The sequence below is a fragment of the Hevea brasiliensis genome, chromosome 6 (assembly GCF_030052815.1).
Source record: "Hevea brasiliensis isolate MT/VB/25A 57/8 chromosome 6, ASM3005281v1, whole genome shotgun sequence".
NCBI lineage: Eukaryota > Viridiplantae > Streptophyta > Magnoliopsida > Malpighiales > Euphorbiaceae > Hevea > Hevea brasiliensis.
In genome coordinates this window covers 82,193,452-82,206,502 of record NC_079498.1, presented here as the reverse complement: position 1 = coordinate 82,206,502, position 13,051 = coordinate 82,193,452, and positions in this window count along the sequence as shown.

The window sequence follows — 13,051 nt, the reverse complement described above, 5'->3', positions numbered from 1 at the left end:
TCGTCAACATACCTGTATCATTACCTATCAACAGTATGTCATCCACATATAAGACAAGGAAAGTGATAGCACTGTCACTAACCTTCTTATATACACATGGCTCATCCTCATTTTTGATAAAACCAAAGGATTTAATGGCTTCATCAAAACGGATGTTCCAACTCCTCGAAGCTTGTTTCAACCCATAAATGGATTGCTTTAGCTTGCATACTTTGGAACCATCTTGGGATTCAAATCCCCTAGGTTGTTCCATGAAAATGTTTTCTTCAATGTATCCATTGAGAAAAGCTATTTTGACATCCATCTGCCAAATCTCATAATCATAGTATGCAGCTATTGCTAATAAAATCCTAATTGATTTAAGCTTGGCAACAAAGTAGAAAGTCTCCTCATAGTCTATTCCTTGCCTTTAGCGAAACCCTTTCGCTACTAGCCTTGCCTTATAGGTCTCTACCTTTCCATCAGAACCAATTTTCTTCTTGAAAACCCATTTGTTCCCTATAGGTACAATACCTTCAGGTGGGTCAACAAGATCCCAAACTTGATTCTTATACATGGAATCAATCTCGGATTTCATAGCATCAATCCATTTTGAAGAGTCTATATCTGATATAGCTTCTTCATAGGTAAGTGGATCATCTCCATGATCTACTTCTTCATGAGTAGACAACTCTTGTTCTTCTTCATGAAGAAAACCATATCTCACTGGTGGGTGAGATACCAGTTGTTCTACGAGGAACAGTGTAGATGTTTCATCAATGGGTATAGGTTGACTAGATGGATCTATATCCATCGATGTTGGTTGGTCAGAATTCTCCAATTCTAACTCTATTTGCCTTCCTTTGCCTCCTTCTTGAACAAACTGTTGTTTAAGAAATGTGGCATCTCTACTATCACAACCTTTGTGAAGTAGGCAAATAAAATAATATCCAAAACTATCTTTTGGATATCCAACAAATCGACCTTTTACGATCTGGTCTCCAATTTATCAGTGTTTAGCTTTTTGATATAAGCTGGACACCCCAAATCTTAACATGCTTAAGACTTGGTTTTCTTCCATGCCATATCTCATAAGGTGTGGAAGAAACTGATTTTGATGGAATCCTATTCAGAATATATAAAGCTGATTCTAATGCAAATCCCCAAAAGGAGATTGGCATATCAGTATAGCTCATCATACTACGTACCATATCCAATAGGGTACGATTTCTCCTTTCAGATACACCATTCAGTTGTATGGCGTTCTGGAGGAGTCACCGAGAAACAATGCCATGCTCTCTCAAGTATTCATCAAATTCAAGACTCAAATATTCACCTCCACGATCCGATCGAAGAGCTTTAATATTTTTTCTGTTTGATTTTCTACTTGATTTAAATTCTTTGAACTTTTCAAAGGATTCATGTTTGTATTTCATCAAATACAAATACCCAAACCTTGATTTATCATCAAGAAAGGTAATAAAATAATGAAAGCCCTCTAGCCATTTCTTTAAACGGACCACATACATCACTATGTATTAGTTCCAAAATATTTTCAGCTCTTAGCCCTTGTCCAACAAAGGGTGATCTAGTCATTTGCCTTGAAGGCAAGATTCACAAGTTGGAGTAGGCTCGTAACCCAATGAGGATAGAATCCCCATTTTCTCCAATTTTGCAATCCTATCTTCTGCAACATGACATAACCTTAAGTGCCAAATATATTTTGAACTTGAGTTGGTTTTCACCATGGCATTGCATTCATTCAGATTGCTATACTCTGGCCAGTGGAAACACTTTCTTACTGGCAATGGAAACACTTTCCTATTGGCAATGGAAACACTTTCCTGTTGGCAATGGAAACACTTTCCTGTTGGCAGTGGAAACACTTTCCTTTGCCTTCATCGACTTTAGTCTTCCTTTCTGCTTAGCTATTTTCTTGGAAGGATCGGGAATCGAGGTTTCTTTTTCTTATTGCCCTTCTTCTTGTTGGACTTTCCACAGTAAGAAGATGCAACCAAAGCTACCTCTTTTCCTTTATTGCCTGGCATATTCTTTTGGGCAATAACCAGCATGTTGAGTAAACCAGCTAAGGTGCATTCCTGTTGAGTCATATGGAAATTTGTCACAAATTTTCCAAAAGACTCAGGAAGGGACTGAAGGATCAAATCCGTTTGTAGTTGGAAATCCATGTTGAAGTCAAGATGTTCCAACTGCTCAATCAGCCGAATCATCTTGTGGACATGATCCCCAACATTCTGTCCCTCAGACATCCTCATACGGAATAACTGTTTAGATATCTCATACCTAGCATTCCTGCTGTGCTCACCATACAACTCTTGTAGGTGAAGGAGGATCTCACTAGCACTCTGCATGTTCTCATGTTGCTTCTGTAACTCATTACTCATGGAAGCAAGCATGTAACACTTAGCTCTCATATCATGCTCCTTCCACTTGTCCAAAGTATCATGTTCCTCTTGTGTGGCCTCTGGAGGTAAGGGACCAGGAACATTTGAATATAGAACATATCCTATATGTTCAAGGTTCAGGACAAGTTTCAAATTTCTTAGCCAATCGCATGATTAGGTCCTGTCAACTGTTGTGATCAAGTATGCTTGCAAGGATTTTGGTTGGTGGTGGGTGTTCTTTGCACATTATTATTAGAAAATTAACTGCAGAAAATAACCAGATTAATTAGTAAATGTATCATGTAATTAACCAAAATGTTTATGGTCTTTTAATCAAATTGGTCCTCCCACTAACTTAGCGAATCCTACACTTCCAAAGTAGAAAACGGAAATCCTAGTTGGATGGATTTCTAGTGGGTGATTGAATTCTTATAATTCTATTGATCATCCTCAGGTACATCCATTATTGGAATTACAATAAACTATAAGTGAGCAACTCCTTACCCATCACATCTCATGTGAGGTTCAATCCTTTTACTAGCCCCTAATGCTCAAAATCTCAGGTACATCCATTATTGACTTATCTTGCATTAGTTAAGTTGATCCCATTGAGCCAGTAATTATGCAAATAATTTTAATGTCCTCAGGTACATCCAATATTGGCCACCAAACCATTTACATATTTACAACATCTCATGCTTAACAATTATTCTTAAGAAAATCTCTTAAATTAATTACATCTCATGCAACTATTTAAAATTTCTTAAAATAATTGCCCCAATGGAGGGCTTATGTTATAATTACTTTAATTATAGCATTTCCAACTTAATCATTTGTTTGGAAGATTTTATAGCCATCCTAATTACTATTAAGGTCTCACTTTGCACATTATCCATTTAGCATGCATATATCATATAATTGCATACATTCCCATACATCTCATGAATTCATGGATAAGCAGTAAATATGGTATGATCATGGACTTTCTAAGGGATTCAATCGAGCCACCAAGAATTGAATCAGGGCATTCCTAGGTGCATTTCATTCATTCATTTTACAAGAGTTGCTGAAGGAGTACATAATCAACACTTGATATTGAATTCCTCCCACTGGTCCCACCAATGCTCTTGACCTCCTTGAACTTCTTGCAATCCAATATTACATAGTAATCCTTGGCATACCAAGGCGAATTTACAAGAACTTAAATAAATGAAATTACAACCCAAAAATATTACAAACTTAATAATACATGCCCAAAAAAATTAAAATAAATTAATTAATTTACAATCCCAAAGAAACATAAAAGAAATAAATCCAATCACATTGGTCTTTTATAGTCCATGATCATCCATCATGCATATCACTATTTAACAATTAAATAAAACATACATACTTAAATTAAATTGAATATCTCATATTCAACTTAAAAATCCAGATTTGAATATGATTCAAATAAATTTAAAAATTCAGATTTGAATCTCATTCAAACAAATTTAAAAATTCAGATTTGAATCACATTCAAACAACTTCAAAAATTCAGATTTGAATCACATTCAAACATTTTTTAAAAAATCAGATTTGAATCAAATACAATTATTTTTTAAAAACTCAGATCTGAATTTTATTGAATCAATTTTAAAAAATCAGATTTAAATATGATTCAAACAACTTTAAAAATTCAGATTTGAATCACATTCAAACAACTTTTAAAATTTAGATTTGAATCACATTCAAACAATTTTTAAAATTCTGATTTGAATCATAATTTAATTGTGTGATTAAAACAACTAATTAAACACTTTAATTAGTCAAAGAATAGGCCTTAGATCATACAACAATTGCAGAATTAAAAGCCAAACCTTGAACCACCCAAGGAACCATTGTTGCCGCCACCAATGGTGGCTTCACCATGTGTGCCGCCACACCTCATGATCCAACCAGCAATGAATCTCTTGATCTCATGATCAAACACACAATTAAATTATATAATCAACAATCTAAATGGCAAATATACTGGCTCGATACCAATTGAAGGAACGGAAGGCGTGAAAAACACAAGATTATACCATTGAATTCAAAAATTTTCACCTAGGGTCACATGCACCATGCAAGATTTATTTTTATCTATTTAATTTCAATGATAAACAACATATTAAAACTCTTTTAATATGTTTTTGGATCTGTATTTGCCATTTAAGATTTTAAAATTAATCAGATTAATTTTAGAACCCTAGATTAAATCAAGAACGATTACACTAACCTCTTGATGTCTTTGCAGCGTGTCTGCGCTTTCAGATTCGTCTTGAGGACACGGATGTTGTCCCTCTAGCTTGTCCACACCAAGAACACCTATGGCAGCCCTTGAATAGCTTCTAAAGCTTTTTCTATTAATTAGAAAATCAAGTTCTGCCTTTTAAGAGACTAAAGATGTAAACAGGACACTAGAAACAATTTCTAGTGTTCTTAATTCAAGAGATTGATGGCTAATCTCTTTGAATTGATGAGAGATGAAGAGAAATAGCTGGAGAGGCTCAAAGTGGCGTGACATATGAGAGGAGAGGCTGCTGGTTGTGTTTTTTTTTTCATAACCCCACTTAAATAGCTAGGTTAACACATTAAACCCTAGCCACATGTCACCTTTTGATTAGCTCTAGGTTTAAGTGACCCAATCACATTGTGCCAAGTGTCAAACCTATATTTAATCTTGATTTTAATCATCTTACATGATTAAAAATATTTGGCAAGCTTATGTGTTATGCCATGTGTCACCATCTCATGGTGCCACGTGTCACACTGCAAAATGACCAAAATGCCCCTGTGTCTTAATTTTGAGTTCTTAACCCAAAATAATTATTTTCTTCTTCTAATTAATTTATATCAAATATAAATTAATTAATTAATCTCTATTAATTAATTTCTCATCAATTAAATTCATATTTAAACACTTTAAATATAAATTTAATTTATACTACACATCCAATAATCTAGATTTGGTTTCAAGTCATGCTAGGGACTTTGCAATTTTATTGCAAACCAAATCTATTTAATTAATCAATTAAACTCTTAATTAATTAATTAAATCATATTTAAATAGGTGATAACTTGTGTATGTGTGTGACTTACTAGGCTCATCACTAATTGGCAATGAGACATGATATCAACTCTTAATATCATCAGAACTCTTTCTTACCATAAATGATTTCTCTAAATCATTTTATGAACCTCATAGACCATGGTTAACACCTAGCATAGCATGCCATGGCCACCCAATTAGTAATAAGGTTTACCTTAAATGAACCTATAATCATATGTTACCATGCACTAGAATCTCTCATTACAAAATCCCAACTCAAATTTGGAGTCATGGTTTATGTCAAACTCCATTTGCTATGAATATTATGTTCTCTTTTAATTCCAGTTCTTGATTAAAAGATTTTTCTCATCGAAACTCTTTCTCGAATAAATCTATCTGTCTGGCCAGAACTTGAAACATCAAGAACAATTAAATGAACATAGGATTTTATCTCTATTTACTTAGAGGAACAGATTCCATCTTGATCAACACCTACCTCCATATATAACTAGTAGGAGCCAACACATGCCCATATACCCATACATAGTACAAGTATGAAAGCAGTATCAAACTCAAACTACCTATATATAAGATAACTGTGCTATCTCAGGTCTAAAGATTATATGCACTGATATGATTTATGACAAAACATTGACAAGAGTAAACTCCATGTGCTTGTCAAAAGTGTCACTGGTTCGGCCTACTTATCATTTATAAGTGCCTATCAAGTTTGTTATATGGCATGAGACTCACCATTCCATCTTATTTATATCTCATATAAATAACTTGGGAACAAACATGAATACAATCTTTCTGGATAAGTCATGTCCTTATTATGAAGTATCCTCGATTGTGAACCTATTTATGATACTTTGTGCTAGAAATATTGTCACTCATATTCTTAACAACTTAAGAATAATATTTCTAACAAAATATCAATGGACCTTTTCTATTACACATAAATATATTATGTAAACGGAAAAGTGGAAATGCCTTTTATTAATAAAATATGTACAAGATACATACTAAATGATATGCTCTAGGGCATACTACTAACAGGTGATTTCTTCGAATGGGATGGGGTAGGTCAAGTATTGCTCACCTATCGTAGCTATCTTTACCAAGACATTTGCCTTGCCATTTTTTGGTCTAGGTACTTAAAGATTATGACTTCACCTAAGTTAAAGTGGATCTCCCCCAACAACCTTTGAATCCTTGCCTCGTATTTGCCCAGATTTGGGTCTTTTACTTGGAAATTTCCTTGGCATTGATTAACAACCAACTGTAAGTCATAGAAGATAGTAACAATAGGAGTTCTTACCTCTCTCATTATCAAGAGTGCCATCAGAAATGCCTCATATTCTACCATATTGTTGGTTGCTCAAACAGTTAGGTGAGTTGCATACTTTAGCCTTATATTGTGGAGACCATCCAGCATAATATCAATCTTAGCTCTTATTCATCTAACAGCTTTGTCTACCCACACATTCTAACTTTCTTTGTGTTCTTCTTCTAGTTTGAGAGCTAGTGTTACTTTAGTGATAAAGTTTACTAAGCTTGAGCCTTTAAAGCCTATCTAAAAACATATCTGATGTCGTATGCTCCCAATATGACCAATCATATAGGTAAGCGACCTGAGGCGTTTGGACGATGCAAAATCTTCATCCATGGATAGTTTGTCTATACCTCAATGGTGAGGGACTTGAAGTACAGCCTCTATTTGGTCATAACTTAAAGTACTACAAAGGCAAGCTTTTGCAATACTGGGTAGTTGAGCCCGGTGGCCTTTAACACCTAGCTAGTGTAATAAATTGGTCATTCTTCACCATCCTCTTCACGAACTAGGACTACACTTACTATCTCCTTAGTGACTACAAGATATAAAAATAGGACTTTGCCTTGTTCGAGCGAGTTAAGGAGAGGTGGGTTAGTTAAAAAAAATGTTTCAATTCACTAAAGGCTACATAGAAATCATCTCCACACTTGAAGTGCTTTTTTACTTTTAGTGATAGAATGGTGAACATTTTCAAGCTGAATAGGACATGAACTGACCTAAAGCAGTTACCCAACCATTTAACTTCTATATTTCCTTAATTTTTCTTAATGGTTACATATCCATTATAGCTTAAATTTTTTATGGGTTAGCTTTAATCCCTCTCTTGGAGACCATATAGCCTAAAAATTTTTCTACGTTTACCCTAAAAGTGCACTTTCTGAATTTAACTTCATACTGACTTTATCAAAAATGTTAAAAGCTCTGCGATATCCCTAGCACTGTCTTTTATCTTGCTTTTGATGATCATGTCATTGACATAAACCTCTACTATCTTTTTAATCATTCCAATGAATATCTTGTTGACTAGGCTTTAGTAAGTAGCTCCTACATTCTTTAGACTAAATGGCATTACTTTATAGCGATAGACTCCAGAATCAATAATGAAAGCAGTCTTCTCCTCTTCCTCTGGGTCCATCTTGATTTAGTGATATCCTGAAATCAAGTCGACCAATGAACACACAACATGCCTAGTTGTCTAATCAACCAATTAATCTACGGTGGGTAATGAGTAATGATCTTTAAGACACGCTTTGTTGAGGTCAGTGAAGTTGACATACATCTTCAATTTTCCATTAGAATTCTTAACCAACATAACATTTGCTACCCATGAATATTTCACCTCTCAGAAAGATCTTGCTTTTAACAACTTATTAACCTCATCAATTACTACCTGTTACCTATCTAAGGCAATTTGTCTCTTTTTTTTATCGGATCAGTTTCATGCTTAGATCCATGTTCAAATTGTGCGTCATTACTGAAAGATCAACATCTGTCACTTCCTCTAGACTCCAAGCAAAGCTGTATGATCTTTCTTCTAAAACTTATATGATTGCATCCCTATCCGGACCTTGAACCGAGCTTTATGCTCTTTCCCTCAAACAACTCCACTTCATCTACTTGATTTGCCAGTTTGGGTGATATGTGAGACTCTAGATTTTCCAAAAGGTCTATAGGAAGTGTCATTCTCATTGCTACTTTAGCTAACTATTTGTAGCACTCTTATGCTGATTTTTTACGACCCCTGACTACCACTATTTTGCCTAGCAATTGAAGTTTCATACAGAGGAAATCCATATTAATTAGTATGTCATTGCTGTTTGAAATTGGTTTATCCAAGATTACGTTATAAGACGATAGGATGTCCACCATGATGAACTTTGCATATATATTTCTTTTAAAGGCTTCATCCCCCAAACCAATTATCATAGTAACTGTGCCTAAAACTAGTACAATTTTGTCTCCAAGTTCAACTAGTGGGTGTTACCTTGGTTAGGTCTTTCTTTTGCAATTCGAGCTTTTCATAGACCTCGAGCATAATCAGATTCACTAAACTACCAGTGTCCATCAATGTTCTTTCGATAGTGTACTTGTTCAACAAAACATTAACCAAGGGATCAGAATGAGGGCATTTCACCTTCTCATAATCTTTTGCTCTAAAAACGATTAGATATCTACACAAATTCTCCTTTTCCACAGAGAGAACTTTTCCCATACTGTTGCTTTCAACTAGTCTCTTTCCTCTGGTCTCAGTCATTAGGGCCTCCTGTAATTACATTATTAGCACCTATAGGTTCTTCTGGATCTGGTTTTTTTTGCTCTTTGGTAGCTGAACTCTCTTCTCTTCTATTGTGTACTCGGCTAACCTTGGTAAACCTTTTTAAACTACCTTCTCTGATGAGTTGTTCTACTGATCCTTGAGCTTCCTACATTCATTAGTTGTGTGATCGTGATCATTATGGAATCAACAATATTTATTTTGATCGCTTCTCCCAATACATCCGGCTTAAGCTTCCTTGGCTATTTAATATCTTGCCCATTCTTCTAGATCCATATTAGCACCTATGTTCTTGATTCACTAAGAGGGGTGTAGGTTTGATACCACTCTCTATTCTGACCAAAGTCCAAATCTTGATTATAAGATTGCCTATCATTATTGTAATTCCTCCTATCCCAATGCCTTTCATTGGCTTGGTTAGATTTTCTTTCCTTCTTGAGGGCAACTTGCTCATCATCCAATTTGATATATTTTTATGCTCTTCCATTAGCTGTTGATTGCTCCAAGTGGGATTTTTTTTATCAAAGAATCCATGAACTTCACATTTTTGGATCCTTTTTTTATTGCCTTGCATACTATCTCGTGGTTAAGGTTTTTAATCTAGATCACTTTAGCATTACATTATGAAATGTAATCTCATGGAGATTCTCCTTCCATTTGCCTGATCTTTCTAAGGTCGAAAGAGAGCTTCCTCAGAGGGATACAACTGACAAACCTGTCTTTGAAAGCGCTCACCAACTACTCAAAATTCTCAACAAAATCTACTAAAAGTCTTTGGTATCATTTTTTAGCAAATTCGCTAAAGATGGTCTAAAAAACCTTACACATAATATAATTGTTAACATTTTGCAACAATATAGTAGTTCAAAAATTAGCAAGATGAATTCTAGGGTCTATTGTCCTGTCTTAGAGGGGTATCTTGTGGATGTCTCACAAAGACGGGATCCATCACCCATGCCATAATCATCATCTTGAGGATGTCTCTGATATTTCTTGATCACCTTTGTGATCTTCTAGCTCAGTGTGCTTTCCTCAAAATTAGATTCCTTATCCTTAGACAAATCAATATCTACTTTACCCTTAATGCTTCCAAACTTAGCTATTTGTGGGGAATCTCCAAAGGGCACGATAATAAAGAACGTTAAGAGAGAAGGCAGTGCCAGAGGTGTTGCTAGTGCACTGCCCTTATTGGATTATTCATATTCCTTTTTTAGCAAAACCAATATGGCGTCTATCTCCTTAACCTTTAAGAACATGTGATCCTGATAAGAATTTGAAGTCTTAGCTAGAAGCATTCCTCTATTCTCGATAGTTAGGTGCACCTCCCCAATCCTAGCTAAAGAGACAGTGTTATCAACGATGGTATCAAAGCCATCTTATTAGTGTTTGTTCCTGCTCCAACCATAGGGATTCATGAAAATATGATAAATGGATGTTAAGAGAGATTAAAAATAGGGAATCAGCTAATAGCATGTTTTTTCCCAAAGACGATGCCAACTGATGCTGCCTGGTATTCTTGGGTCTTTAATATGGCTTAACTAGATGTCAAATAACCTGAAAACATAAAGAAGGTGAGGTATGTGTCCTAATGGTAGCCACCCTGACACTCAAGTTCGAGAGTGATTATGATTCTCAAGGTAATAATGAAGAAGAGATATAGAATGGAAAAACATACCTAAATAGGCATTTAGGGCCTATTATAGGATGGTAGTAAATGCCCCAGAATGATTGCTGGGATTCAGTAGATAAATGCTGAGCTTTATGTTCTCGTACGTTACAAAATTATACCCTGCTAGCATGATTCTCAATAGTGATCTTGCATACTTATTCTCAGCGTTTATCATGTCCATGTCATACTGAACTCACTTTTAATCCAAGCTCTTTCTGATATCTATCATATCTATCCAAGCTAGTTCATCGAACCAATCCTTCCAATGTCCTTGTTACATTCAATCTCTTGTGTATCATTTCAAATGGATCTGACTCACTAGAGATCAGTTTGGACTTTATAACATACTATATTTGTACTATAGTTTGGGAGTTAAAATCATGAAAGAGTGGGATAGCTTGTTCAAGGCATTCATTAAGTAGTATTAATACGATACTACCCTGGATGTCGCTCAAAGAGACTTGGAAACCACCAATCAAAAGCCAAGTGAACTACCTGTTGAATTGTTGATGAGGTGGAGAAAGAAAGCTATCCTTATGATTCAATGACCAATGAAAAAAGAGCAAATTAGAATGATTATAACAAATCTGTTGCCCGGTTATCATGAAAAAATGTATTATCTTCTAATATTTAATTTTGGAGATTTGTATCATTTTGGGGTAGAATTAGAAGATAACATGAATGAGATGGCTCATAAACATAGCTTCTCAAGTGGGTACAAAAATTATGAAGGAAAAGCTTACTATAACCAATTTCCTCAGAATAAAAGGTGTAGTGTTCAAGCTTCAAGGAGGTAAAAGCTTACTATAACCAATTTCCTCAGAATAAAAGGCATAGTGTTCAAGCTTCAAGGAGGTCTTCTGAGTTAGGTGAACCTATGGCATCAACTTTCACAAGATTGAAGGATGAAGGGTTACTCCAACCTTTGACCGATACTCCAATGCTGAATCCATTGCCTAAGAATTTCAAGATGGATCTATATAGTAACTTCCACCAAATCAATGGTCATGAAATAAATAAATGTCAATGCCTCTACCTCGAGATTCAAAATCTGATTGATGATAAGAAGATACCTAATCCAAAAAAATATAATCTTCTAGAAGGCAATGCTATTTCTTTAATTATTGGAATAAAATTCTCATATTTGAATAACATCATTTTGGTTTATTTACTAAGTTTTTTCAATTTCAATTTAATGTGTTTAGCATGTAATATTTTGTTGAATATTAATATGAATGAGTCTATAATAATTAATTAAGAAACTCTTAAAAATCCTGAAAAAACAAAATTAGGTGTTTTTCTAGCTCGATGCACTTGCATCATATAAGCATAAAAGGGTAGTAATTGTTGCATTTCCATTTATGTTTAGTTAGTTAATTGTATAGTTTTTAGTAAATTTTGTTATATTTTAGAAAATATGTTGATCTAACCTAATTCTTTGATTATTATGTTATAATAGGTGTTTTGATGCAATTTTTGAGCCAAGGATAAGTTTTGAAAAGGTCTAGAGGTCAAAAAGTGAAGAACATGAGACTAGAAGAGTTGCACCACGCTTGCAAGCAAACTACATGGCCCGTGCAACCTAACCCTATAGAAAATCAACTACACGGGCCATGCAATGTACCCCGTGCAATGCCACTTACCCTGTACGATCTTCTGTAGCTCCAAAAAATTGAAGAGAAAGCAGTTCAGAACATTGCATGGCCTTGCCCTTTGCAATGTTACACGGGCTACGCAATGACTCTAGGAGAGAATTCTAATTTGACTTTTCTTCTTTTTTGCTCGACCCTGGAAGGACTTACAAGGCTACTATGACTCTGAATTAAGGTCTCTTACACTATATATAAATATAATAAGTCAAAAAAAAATGGGGATCGATTCTTTGCATTCCAGCATAGCAATTCCACCTAGGAAGAGATAGTTTAACAAGATTTCTATAGGAGATTTCTAGCCAAAGTTTCAAAAATCCAAAGCTGCAAATTCTTACTTTGGGTTCTTTTATTCTCTTTCTTCTGATGTTTTCTTATTTGTTTCTCTATTCAAGTTTAGCTGTAAAACTCATCATGTGTAAGTAGTTTTCTTTATCTAGATTTAGAGATAAGCACTTTTAATTCAGTTATGAATTCAGTTTAATTCTATTTTAATAAATTTGGGATTTATTCTTTGATTCAACTTGTTGTGTTCTTAATGCATACTATGCATTGATACTCACTTAGTATTGATTCTAGATATTATTTGAAGGACTGAAAGGTGAAAATTAATATTAGAAGAACAGGATTTTGAACTTAGGATTCTTGATCTAGAGATAGGTTGG